The sequence below is a fragment of the Giraffa tippelskirchi genome, chromosome 8 (genome assembly GCF_054371585.1).
Source record: "Giraffa tippelskirchi isolate mGirTip1 chromosome 8, T2T-mGirTip1v1.2.pri, whole genome shotgun sequence".
Lineage (NCBI taxonomy): Eukaryota > Metazoa > Chordata > Mammalia > Artiodactyla > Giraffidae > Giraffa > Giraffa tippelskirchi.
In genome coordinates, this window is record NC_137282.1 from 135,231,671 (window position 1) to 135,244,793 (window position 13,123).

The following is a 13,123-nucleotide window of genomic DNA, read 5'->3' on the forward strand; positions in this document are numbered from 1 at the left end:
AGGTTTGATGTTGGTTGAGTTATTTAATCCCTCCAAGCCTCAGTCTCCAGATCTGTGTCAAATGGCGATGATGACATCTGCCAATCAGAATCAGACACAGACGTGATGGCGGCTTTGCACTCCCCCGAGTGCTGTCCAAATGCCTTGTTTTGGTCGGTAGGCATCGTTACTTCCTCTCTCTTGGGTCTTGTGTCAGGAAGGGGGTAGAGTGAGAATCACACACTGAGGTCTGAGCTACTCTCTGGCTCTGAGGGACTAACCCCTTTTCCCCCTTCATTTTTTCAGGAAGAGAATCCCTGACTCAAAGGGACCAGTCTTTGTTCTACCCTTTAGCTGAAGAAACAGCTAAACTGGAATGCCAGCATCACACCTGGGAGCATCACCTTCTGGTCTTTACTCATATGAACAGTCTTTTCATTTTAACTGAATTCTTTTGCATGAGATTAGAAACAACAACAAAATAAGTCTTTCCAAAATGAAGAGGAGCTGACATATAAATCCTAAATTTAGATAAATTTAGGCATAATGACTGAATCATTTTTATCAGAATCCCCACATATATGATTGAGGCTATCAGAGGAAGGAGCTGACATAATACTGATTCCATCTGGGCACACTAGAGAAGTCTGAGCTCCCATCCTGGGTGAGTGGGGCCTTAGAAACAGAAAAAGTCCTTGGATCCCTGAGTTCCCCAGAGTAAGAGCTATAGGGTTTTGGGAAGTGGGGCTGAAGAGGGTTAGAAGAGCAGGATGGCCTTCATCTTGCAGAAGATATAAGCAGGGAAATTTGATAGTTTCTGGGGCAGAGGCATGGGGAGGGGAATGGAATTGAGTTCAAACAAAGTATCAGTTTGAAGGAGCTGAGCAGAAAAGAGGAAATGGAGTTTTGTAGATTCTATATCGGAACTTCCGCTCTGGAGAGCACGAACTTGTCCTGATACCTGCTTTTCCCCAGGTGTAGGGTGCCGTTCAAGTGGGGACAGCCTGAGACAAGCACACGATGGTTCAAGGTGGCAAGCGGAAGGCAAGCGTGAAACCTATGGCAGAGGATAGCAGGTTTAAGCTGAGGAAGGATCTGCCCGCAGTTACCAGGCTCATCTGTGTGAGGTAGTGAGGGACTTGTTACTGGAGGCATTCAAGCAGAGACCAGATAGGGAACTGGTGGTGCATCAGCAGAAGGGATTCTCCACTGGGTGGGGCAGGGATCTAAGGACTCTTCACTTTTGAAGTAATCCTTGGTTCTTCCCTATCTCTCATGCCTACATCCAATCCAAGACCACATAACCTTGGTTCTACCTTCTAGAGAGCTCCATTACCAGCCACTTCTCACCACCTCTACTGCTACTACCTGGTCCAAGCCACACTGTCCTTTCTCACCTGAGTTACTGCAATTGCCTCCTAAATAGGTTCCCTTCTCCCTCTCTATTCTTATAGAGTAGCCAGAATGGAATTTTTCGAAATATTTCTGACCAGGTTATTCCTCTGCACAAGACTCTCAGTGGCTTTCATCTCAGAGGAAGAGCCAAAGTTTTACATAATCTGATCTCCTGTTACCTGCATGATCTCATCTCTTATGACACTCCTCCACTCAGGTCACCCAGGCCTCCTTGCTGCTTCTCCCATGCACCGGGCACATTCCTACCTCAGGGCCTTTGCACTGCCAGTTTCTTCAGCCTGGACCAGATATATCACATGGCTTGCTCCCTCACCTCCTTCAGGTTTTTGCTCAAACATCATTATCCTTTTAAAAGTTGTAACCTTCTCCTAACCCTAAGCCTCCGATCTGCAGATGCATTTCTTTTCCTCCTTTCTTGCTTCACACCAATTTCCACACCACCCACTCTAGGTCTCCCTTTATTTACTGTCCTTAGAATGTCAGCAGAGAAGAAATTTGTTGTCTGTTTTGTTCACTGCTGTCTTCCCAGCATAATCCCTTTTAAAAAACAAAAAAAGCGTGTTGTAAAAGGGACCCATCAACTGTTGTAACAATTCAGACAACACAGAGGAGAACAAAGAAGAATATAAAACTCACCCCAAATTCCACCCTCAAGAAATAACTGCTGTCAGTCTTCTGGCAACTACCATATGAAACATCTGTGTTTCAATAGAAACACATCCATGTGTGTCCAATTCTGCAGATCATCGTGTGTCTGCTGCTCTATAGTCTGCTATTTTGCTTGTTAACTTGATAATAGATGATGAAAATCTATTTAAAAAAATAGACATTATATATGAAGCAAGATTTACTTAGTCCATCTTCTATTTGAGTTTCGAGATTCTCACGGCCATAAACAGTCCTGTAGTGACCGTGTCTGGGATACACGTGTTGGCACTTCTGTGACTGTGTTGTTCATGTCAATTCCTAGAGGTGTGATTGTGGGTTCAAAGTCTCCTACTTCTTGTTTTAGGTTGTTGCTGCAGCCAATGCAGGAGATGCAGGTTTGATCCCTGGGTCGGGAAGATCCCCTGGAGAAGGAAATGGCAACTCTTTCCAGTATTCTTGCCTGAAAAAATCCTGTGTACAGAGGATCCTGGTGGTCTACAGTCTGTGGGGTTGAAAGAGTTGGACACAACTTAACAATTAAACAAGTAGCTTCACCAAGATTCCAAAAGGGAAAGTGAGTGGATGGTGGGTGGAAGACAGGGCCTTCGGGCAGTTACATCCAGGATCCTGGAAAAAGGGGGACATAGAAACAAGTCCGCCTTCTGAAGGTTGAACTTTAAAGTCAGCAGATGGGGGAGCAGACAGAGGTATGTCACTACCCTGAAGGTGTCAGTGTTGAATGGTCACTCAAATGCTGCATTAGTCCGCGTGTGGTCAGGAGATGGAAACCGTCTGGGTTCTGTGCGCAAAGGGGATTTATTCAGGAACCGGGAGCAAGGGTGTTGGAAGGCTGGAGGAGTGTGGAGGGGAAGGTAGGTCCCCAAAGATGAGTGATTACAGGCAAATGAGTGCTACCAGCCTTGGGCTGGAGATGCCAAGGGAACCCAGGATCCTGAATCAGTGTGATGCCGCGGTCCTGGCTGCAGAGCTGAGCTGCTTCAGCAGGAACCCAGGAGCCACCCTGCCAGGCTGCGGTCCCTGCCACGGTCACCCTCGGCTGTCACTAGTGCTGTTGCTGCTGCCTGTCACCCTCCTCCCCTCCGAACAAGAACCACAGGGTGGAAGGGAGAGAGTTGCTTCTCCCCGCCTCCCACCTTCCCTGCCAGCGCCTCCTCTTCTAGGAATCTAGAGGGAAGCCCTTTGGAGGAAGTCTAGGAGATGCAGTTTGTGGGGCCTCAGCCCTTAGGACACAGGACAGAGCAAAGAAGAGCAGGAATGTGGCTGACAACAAACAAGCAAGTGACAGTCTCAGCAGGGACTTGAGTGCTTAGTCGCTCAGTCGTGTCTGACTCTCTGCGACCCCTTGTACTGTAGCCCTCCAGCCTCCTCTGTCCATGGGATTTCCCAGGCGAGAATACTGGAGTGGGTTTCCATGCCCTCCTCCAGGGGATCTTCCCAACCCGGGGACAGAACCTGAGTCTTCCGCTTTGCAGGCAGATTCTTTACCACGGGGAAGCCCTGGTGGACTGTTAGGCTCTGGATAGTCATAGGGTAACCAGTGTTCATTGCCACTCTGGAGCAGGGAGTCAGCCCTGGGCCATCTTCCTTTATCTATAAGACGTCTGCACGATCATTGATTGGGCTCCTAGCAGGTGTCTGGCCCTGCTATGTGCAGGACTGCATTTGTAAGCAAGTTGGAAGCTAGGGTTTATCATGCCCATTTCATTGGTGAGGAAATTGAGGCACAGGGAGGTTATGTGACTTGCTTATGGTCTCACAGCTGGTAACCGACAGGGCCCGGATCTGTCTGTCTCTAAGGCCCTGTCTGTGCCCCCCGCACTGCTGCCTCTTACACTAGACTTCCCCTTTTCAGAAGTAGGTCAAAGATCCAGGACCAATGAATACCCTTTGGCTGATGATTCTTCCCCAGGATGGCAACAGTATTGCTCTCTGAGAGTAACAGGTCCCTGAAAAATATCACAAAATGTTGGAAAATTGAAACAATAAATCATAAAATAAAAGGGGACTCCCCACCACTACTCCCCCGCCCCCCCCCCAGTTATAGCACCAATGATGTTGTGTGCACTGGGCATGGCGAGGCAGAGGAGAGGCTGGAGGATGAGACAAGGTACAGGAAGGAGTGGAGGAAGTGAGTTCGAGAGGGCTGTGCCCCCTCTGTAGTTCTGAAATACTAGTAACTTTCAGGTCCTTTAAGGTCAGCGTCATTAGCCACATCACGTGTACAGGGAGACTCAGCCATAATTGTATTCTGTTTCCCTTGCTCCTTACCCCCTCAGGCTACCTGGTTTCCTACAACCAACTCTGCTTGGAGAACCAGAAAACCGGAGGATTTCTGCAGGTCTCACCTGCACTAGAATCCCGTGTCCCGGGGCCATTTGCTAAGCCTCCTGCAAGGTAGGGCTTCCCTGGTAGCTCAGTTGGTAAAGAATCCGCCTAAGGACTGCCACAAACGACAAGCAGGCTGACTCTAACCTTGGCTTTCATGCATGAGGCTGGCCAGGTACCCAGCAGCTCAAACCATTTCCATAAAACGAATGTGCAAAGCCTCTGATGAGGGGCCACCAGGGCATCAACCAAGGCTCCCAGCTCAGCTTCTTCCTCCAAAGTGCACCAAGGGCTATGTCTCTTGCCCACACACTCTCCAGAGGGCACTGACTCTCCAGCCTGGCCATCTCTTCCTGGTCCCCTCAGTGCCCAGCAGCATTCAGGCAAGGAGTTGATACTCAGAAATGTTGATGGAGGGAGCAGTCCCTGGGCGTCCAGCTTGGCAGCGGTGGGCACCACCTCCTGCCACCTGAGGGTTGCCCGGGGCCGCCTGGATAGAGATGAAGACCTGTCGGCTGGCCCGTCTGGTGCTGGCCCGGGAGGGAAGGTCATGACGACCTGCCTCCGCTGCAGCTTCCAGGCCTCGCCTTTGCTTGTTTTCTGGGAGCCTTGGTGTCTGCCCACAATGGCATGGCTCCTCCAGCTGCCCAGATTCTTGGCGCAGTGTGTGAGCCGCATGGCTTGTTTCCATGGTGAGCATGGCAGGGAAGGCTGGCGCTCGGGGCTCAGCATTCCTTCAGGGTCTCCCCGAGCAGGGCTACTGCTGGGGGCGGGGGGTTCCGCTCCCAAAGCGGGATGTTCCGACTGGAGGGGATGATCACCTCAAGTCACCTCAGACTTCGTTGTGCTTTGTACTGGCGTGAACAGATCCAACAAATTTTATCTAGCCCTTTCTCTTGCCTCCCACTTGGTTTCCAAAAATGTTTGAGATGGCCAAGTGGAATAGCGCATCCAGGAGGGAGCTTGGATGACATCTGACCTGTCCCCTGTCGCTTTGCAGATGGTATAGGAAGGATCATAAATGTGGAGTGGCTTGCTCAGGGGTGCCAGGAAGATGTCCCCAGCGCCCTGTATTCTCTCAGCTGGCACTCTTCCTGGCTCCCCGGAGTGAATCTTTCCGTTGCTATATGAGCCGCTGGTCTGCCTCCTCCAGCGCAGAGGGGGCACACATAGGCTTAGCACACACATGTACACACAGGGAAGAGGCATCAAAATTTTAAGATGAAAAGGATGTTTTTCCGTTTTCTAAACCAGGGATCAGGCAATCCTGGCTTGTAACTTTGTTCTTGTGAACTGAGAGTGATTTTGACATTCTACATTTACATTTACATTCAAATCCTGATAAAAGAAGAATACATGACAGAGACTGTATGTGGCCCGCAAAGCCAAGAATATTTACTCTCTGACTGCAGAAAAATAAAAAAGGTCTGCTGATTGCTGGTCTGGACAATCCATTTGACTGTTCATCCAGGGGTGGTAAACGATCTTCCCAGGATACCAAAAATTCTCTTTATAGATCGATCTGGTCATCTTTACAGGGCTTGAACTCTGAAATTTAGTATTTGCAGCTTCTCTCTTCATCCCCAGAGGTTTGTGTCTTTGCTGAGTGGTGTCTTGCTGTTGCTAGATTTTCTCTTCTGGGGGTAAACCATGGGGTGATCCCCTTATCTGGAAGACTTCACACAGGGAAATAGGGGGTCAAAGCTGGCAAGACATTGACTGTTGGTACCCACCGTGGGACTGCTGCCTGGAGGCACCTTGAGAATGACGAGCTGGGGGTGACCTGGAGGTGGGGGCCGGGAACAGAAAACTGCCCAGACAGTGGCAAGGAAAATTTCTTCCCATTAAAGGGAAACACAGAGATGCAAGCCCTGTGAGTCTATTTCCTCTTCACCACGGCAGGCAGGCTACTCCACGAGTTCCTGTCTCTCCAGGTTGCTCATTTCTTTATAGTCACTGAACCAGAATAACCACAAGTCGAACCGGAAGCCCACGATAACCCGATGAACTTTCCGTGGCCTTGGCCGGTCATCTCTGTGTGCACATTTAAATCCTGCCCTGGCCTCTCTCTGCAGCTGTGAGATTTCCAGCCAGCATCCAGAGGTGTCTGCAGCTCCAGCCTCGGGCCAGTAACTTCCACAGTCAGAGAAAGAAAGAGGGTGGGAGGGGGAAAGTGACAGGCAGTCGGAACCAGGAACGTTCCCAACTGTCGGAGCTGCTCACAGTCATTAAAGATTTACGGGCAGGCAGTTTGCAGTTTAAATATAAGATGACACCAGAAGCCTTTAATGTACAGGGGAGCTTTAAGCATGATCTGGGAGCAGAAAATGGTCTGTGAACTCCCCTCTCCGAGATCTTAGAAGTTCTTCTATTGACTCCAGGCAGGGCTGCAGCCCCAGTGCAATTCACGGGCTCATAAATATAACATTATTGGACCAAAAAAAAACCCAATCCTTCTCTAACTGATTAGGCCCAGATTGGTCAACCCGTAAATCAAGACTGAATAAGAACTATAAAGTTGTGAATCAATGTGTCCCAGATTTCCAAACTGGAATGAAAAAGTTGGAATAAAAATAGCTGGAGTCCTTCCAAGATCCTTCTTTGCACCCCCTCCTCCCACCAGCTCCGTTATCTTAGAACCTTAATTTTAAAAGGCCTCTTTTTTTTTTTTTTTCTGGCTTCTTGGGCTGCCTGCGGACAGCATTTCAGAGCAGGAAATTCAGTCTAGAAGGGAGGCTGGGGGAACAGAGGCTGTCCCGTTGTGTTTCCGGTCAAGACTGATCTGCAGTTCCGTGGTGTCTCCCCGGCTGGGGTCTCCACCCGTGGCTGAGAGGTGATGGCGTTTGTCACCCATGGCCTGAAGGCAGAAGGGGAGCGAGACGCCCTCCAAGTCACTGGCACACAGTAGGTGATCAGGTCATGTTTGGTTAATGACTCAGTGTTTAGATCTAACTCATTCAAGGGCTCAGAGCCCCTACCTTGAATTACTAGATGTAACAATCCGTTCTCCTCTTAGAACTGCACGTCGGGTTCAGAAACGCCATCTGACTCTCCCTGTGGGACATGGTCACCCTTTTGGATCTGGGAGCGAAAGCTGTCTGCTATGAAGGCTGCCCACACACACGCAGAGAGAATCCCATCATGGTTCCTCTGAGTTTTAAAGCACAGTTTGTTTTCCAAAACTCCCTTCTCCAAAACACGCTCTCATGGTACCTTCCTGCCCCCCTCAATTGATGGCACCAACTGGGGGACACACCATGCACATCCTTATGCCCTCCTAAGGTCTTATTGGTCTACTGTCCTGTGCTGAGGTTGCTTACTCTTCTCCAGTCATGCCAACGTCCAATGAGCCTGCGGTCCTCTCCCCGCTGGGGAGGACACACACGTGGTACCATACACATCCCTTGAGAGATGGCCTCCAGGTTTCACCCAAACACAGACTCTAACGGCTGGAAGGGACTTCAGTCCCACCCTGTTTCATCTGCTTGTTTGGGGAAACTGAGACCCAGAGAGGAGTACTCATTCATCTAATGTAGAACTCAGTCCTTCTGCAACCCAGTTCACTTCATCCTGGTGCAAGCGTTATGCTGGCTACATCCTTGTCTTTCTCCCTGAGGGGAAAGACTGTCCTTGTCATGTTCTCCTGAAAGCCACGGTGTGAAAGCAGCCTTTCTATACAAGTCGACTGTTTCCTTCAGACGGCTTCATTTCCCCCATGTTTTCCTCTCTCCTTACAAGGTCATGAGCAGACAAGCCCAAGGCCCCAGAAGAGAAATTCTCTCCTCCAGCATGTGCCCCTAGGAGGAATGGGGCGGAATGACAGCGCTCTTTGACGAATGAGCTCCATGTTGGTGTTTTAGCACCGGTGGCCGCAGAAACCTTGCAGGATGTGTCCAGGGAAATGGATTTTGTAGGGTTAGCTGAGTCTGTACCACCCACCGCACAATAGCAGCTCTGTGTAGAAAGGCGGCTTTGAAACAGGCTTAGTTTTCCACCAGTTCCAAGTTTAGGCAAAGAGTCAAGTTCAGGTGAAGGGATTATTTCTGCCGCTAGAAGATCTGTATCCCCTTTCCTCACCCTGGTGCCCCTGATGCCTGGCTATTCCACCTTTTGAAAGTTCTGACATTCTCTCTCTGCTTTCTGGAAAGACATTTAACTCCCCAAACAGACTATAAGGAATAACATGATTATGTTGCTCAGATGTATTCTTCTATCAGCAGACCTAAGAGTGAGTGTGAATGTGATGGACCCTATTGACTAGAGAACACTTTTTAGCCACTTAGTTCCTCTTTTAGGCCCTAGGTCTGAGGGCCCATGGAGGGGGATGGGAAGGATTGTAAAAATGGTCCTAATACTTCATCCCTCCTGTATCCATGCCTTTGCCACATAATTTTGCATTGACCTCCAAGGCTGCGTCTGGGCTCAGCCAGGAGCCTGTTTTGGCCAATAGGATCAAGTGGAAGTGATGTGCATTGGTTTCAAATCTACATCCCAAGAAGTCATGTATATTTCCTCTTGCTCTCTTGCACCTCTCATTGCCATGGCAACATGTTCAAGCTAGCCTGTTGAAGGAAGAGACATCAGGGAGCAGAGATAGGTCATCACAGTTGTTCCAGATGAGGCCAGTCTAGATTAGCCGGAGGCCAGTCTAGATTACCCGGAGGCCAGCCAACTCCCAGACATGTTAGCCCAGCCTAGATTAGCAGAGCCTCGTAGCTGACCTCCGGCTGACCCTAGATATTGACTCTTCCGTGTCACTGAGGCTTAGTGATGGCAAAGACGGGGACCTGGGACTCTTTACTGCAGTGCTTGAACTTAGATAAACATCTCCTCAAGCAACAGAATACAAATAAAGGACCAAAAATAGATGCATGCATGCACAGTTGAGGCAAATTATGAACAATAAGATACAAAAAGGCCCAAATGCAGCTGCCACTTCTGAGGTGCTAGAAACAAAAGCAGGATACTGTGTGTGATCCCTGAACACAGCGCCGCCAAGGGGTGGGCAGACCACCTCAGCCACCTCTCAGGCCCAACCCGCCAACCAAGGGGAGTGAGGGATCAGCTCACCTGCCCTTGCGGAGCAAGCAAGAGCACTTGCTGCTTATTTTCACTTTCATGCTGTAGCACAAACCACAAGCCCCAATAAAGCCATGCATGAATTTCTCATCTGTCCTCTTATCAATTTCTATTGATTAAGGAGCCCAAGGACCCTGGTAACAGCAGAATTACTGTGGTTGTAGATGATTGATGTGGGGAGTTACCTCTTAACACTTTTTATTCCTCCCTTAACCCTTTTGTGAATCAGCTGGTATATATACCATCTGGTCTACACTGCTAGCTGGCCATCCAATATCCATTCCTCCCTTCTTCCTTACTGTCAGAACCATGTGCTAAAAACCTACGTTTACCTACCAGCTTCCCCTGCAGATAGGAGTGGTCATGTGACACTCCTTTGGCTGGAGTGAGAATGTGATGCTGAAGAGACAGCACAAACTACCCGTGACTGAGGGGGAAGAATGGGCCTGGAGCTCTGAGAGTGTGGCCACAGAATCTGTGCTGAGAAAGTGCTCTTTGTGGATTTCTAATTACATGAGGAGAAATAAAACTTCTAAGTTATTTTATGCTCCTGTTTCTCAGGCTTCTCTTCAACTTGTAGCTTACTGCAATTCTTTTTATTAACAAAACTGAAGTATAGTTGATTCACAAAATTGCATTAATGTCAGGTGTACAGCAAAATGATTTAGTTATACATATACATATACATATACCTACATATATATCAGTTTATTGTGTGTTATTGCAAAGTATTGAATTTGTAATTCTCAATAGCACTCACTTTGTCTTTGTTTGAAGAATGCTTAGGAAAAAATGAGTAAAGATACATTCTAAAAATATATTACAACCTGGACCTACTGTATAGCACAGGGAACTATATTTGATGTCGCATAATAACCTATAGTGGAAAAGAATCTGAAAAAGAATAATAATATACTACATATAATATATATAATAATATATAGATATACACACACATATGGCTAAATCATTTTGCTGATGAGGAAACTGTGGTTCTGAGAAGTTAAGCAAACTAGTTCATACAAATAGTGAGCAACGCAGCCTGGATTTGGATCCAGCTGGCCTGATTCTAAGGGCTTTGTACTTTGTCCTGCGTTTTCCTAAACATGTGAAATCATTGTTATTAGTGCAGATGTAGCTGAGATAGTGGTATTTGCCCATTGGTTCGTGGACTCCCCTAATCTCGTGTCCAGTTAGGCTGGGGCCATATGATTGGTTTCTGACGATAGGATATGGGCAGAAGTGACATACAACTAACCCAAGCATGGCCTGTCACAGCATCCTGGCTAAGTCACCATCCGTCTCTTCCTCTTCCATAATCCAGGAAGCCAGATGTTGAAGTGTTGGCATCTCAAGATACAGGCTGCCTGGATCCCTGAAACACTGCATGGAGGAGCATTACCCTCAGGAGCCACCCAATCCACATTTAACTTTAAATAAGAAATTGTAGTTACAATACAACTTAGTTGTATTCTTGGAGCATGGTGTTGCCTAACCTAACTAATATAGCAGAAATGACCAGAAACATTTCATATATTTATTTTATATAATTGCTTATATTGCACAAAATATTTTCTTGATCCTCCTAACCTTTTGAGATAAATAGTAATTAGAAGCCTCGTTTTAGAGGCTAGGAAACTGAGGCTTAGAGAAGTGAAATGATTAGCTCAGGACCACAGAGTTGGTAGGTGGTCAAACCAAGGTTAGGCCCTTGGTATTTTTCCCACATTCTGAAAATTTTATAACTTCCAAGTCTGATGTTATAAAAGCAAGCAGTAACCTCAGAGGGAATGATGGTCCCACTGTATAGAGCTTTGCAGATTAAATTAAACACCTTGAAGGACTAAAAGTCTAGGTAGCCAGTCCAGACAGGTGTAGTACATTCCAATGGCTCATATTCTTAAGTCAACAATCTGCAGACATCCTGTGGCTGCTCGGACTCCTGGGTGGTCCTGGAGGGGGGATTCTGAGCCCAGCCCTCGAGCAGCCTGGTGTGCAGACCCCTGATCTGAATCACAGGTCTTGAATGAAAGGCATAATGTTGCTCGCTCTGGATGAAAATCCTCACTATCTGCAGGTGGATCGAGGGCCTGATTTTCCTTCCTCATCCCCATAAAACAATCATTTTTTTCTTTAGAAAATTCTCCCCAGGGTACAAAATACTCCATTATCTCATTGAATTCTCTCAAAACCTGGTCATGCCTTTTTGGTGGGAAATTCAGAAAGGTTGATCTGTTCTGAGTTAAAGATGGGGTTCTATCTCTAAGGATAAACTCTTAACATTTATTGAGCACATACTATGTGAAGGATCTTATTCAACCCTAAGTCTTCCAAGGTTGATATTACGGTGATTGTTCTACTGGAAGGAATCTGAAAAATGAGAAATGGAAAGCTTGTTCAAGGACACTCAGCTAGGAAGCTTCCCAGTGGGGATCCGTAAAGCCCATACAGGAGTCCTCAACCAAGACAAAAAGGGAGGAGATGGAGGATAAAAGCACTCGTCTTCCCATCCTGTACAAAGGATGTGCCACAAAACCCAGCAACTTCTGGTAAGTCTATCAGCCATCATCAATTGAGCACTTATTCTATTGTAGTCTTTGATCTTTCCTCCCCTCAACAATTCTATGTGCTTTCTTTACAGGGACTAGAGTTTCCATTTAGTTGATCTCTAATAGCCTTGGTGGTTCAGACAGTAAAGAATCTGCCTTCAACGCTAAAGACCTGAGATTGATCCCTGGGTCGGGAAGATCCCCTGGAGAAGGGAATGACAACCCACTCCAGTATTCTTGCCTGGAGAATTCCATGGACAGAGGAGCCTAGCAGGCTACAGTTCATGGGGTCACAAAGAGTTGGACATGACTGAGTGACTTACACTTTCAATAATGTCTTTATACTAAGAAGAGGCTAGAACCACCTTGCTTAGGTATCCTGCACATGACTTTGTAAACATGGATCTTATCCACGTTCAGTTCCTTTTGCTGACTAAAGTCTCCAGAAACTTTCCTCTCTCTAGCTCCTGGAATTCTGCTGACATTGACCTGATAAACTGTCAATAGCTTGAAAGTGGCAAGGATCTAAGTTATCTCCATTTATGGTTATTTGGCTTCTTCCATTCTTTGCTGTAGTCAAGTCCTTATTTAGCACTTTCCCCCGTGACACTCAGGCAATTGTGACAGGGGACCATCCCCAAGCCAAGGGTCTCCAGCTGTCCAATGCCAGGGCACTGATCACTTTGCATTCTGTGTAGATGTCCCCTTGGAGATGGACATGGGGGTAAGACTCTGGCCCTACTCTTGACTGGTACATTCACTCATTCAGAAATAATTTTATGCACTGGCTATATCTCAGACATTCTATTGGCCTCTGAGGATGGAAAAGTGAGAAGACAAGTTTGTCCTGGTTGATGGTGACAGACCATCCACACTCGAACCACTTTGGAAATCTGACAGTCACTGTCAACTCTCCCTCCTCTTTGCCCCCACACTATAATCAATCCCTGAGTCTCATGAATTTTACCTTCAAAACATTTGTCATACTCATCTCTACTTCTGCATCCCAGCCAAGACTCCCCTAGTTTAGGTCCTTCATACCTCTTTTGTTGACTGTTGGAATTTCCTCTTAGCCAGTCTGTTTGGTCTGGTCTCATCCTTCCTCA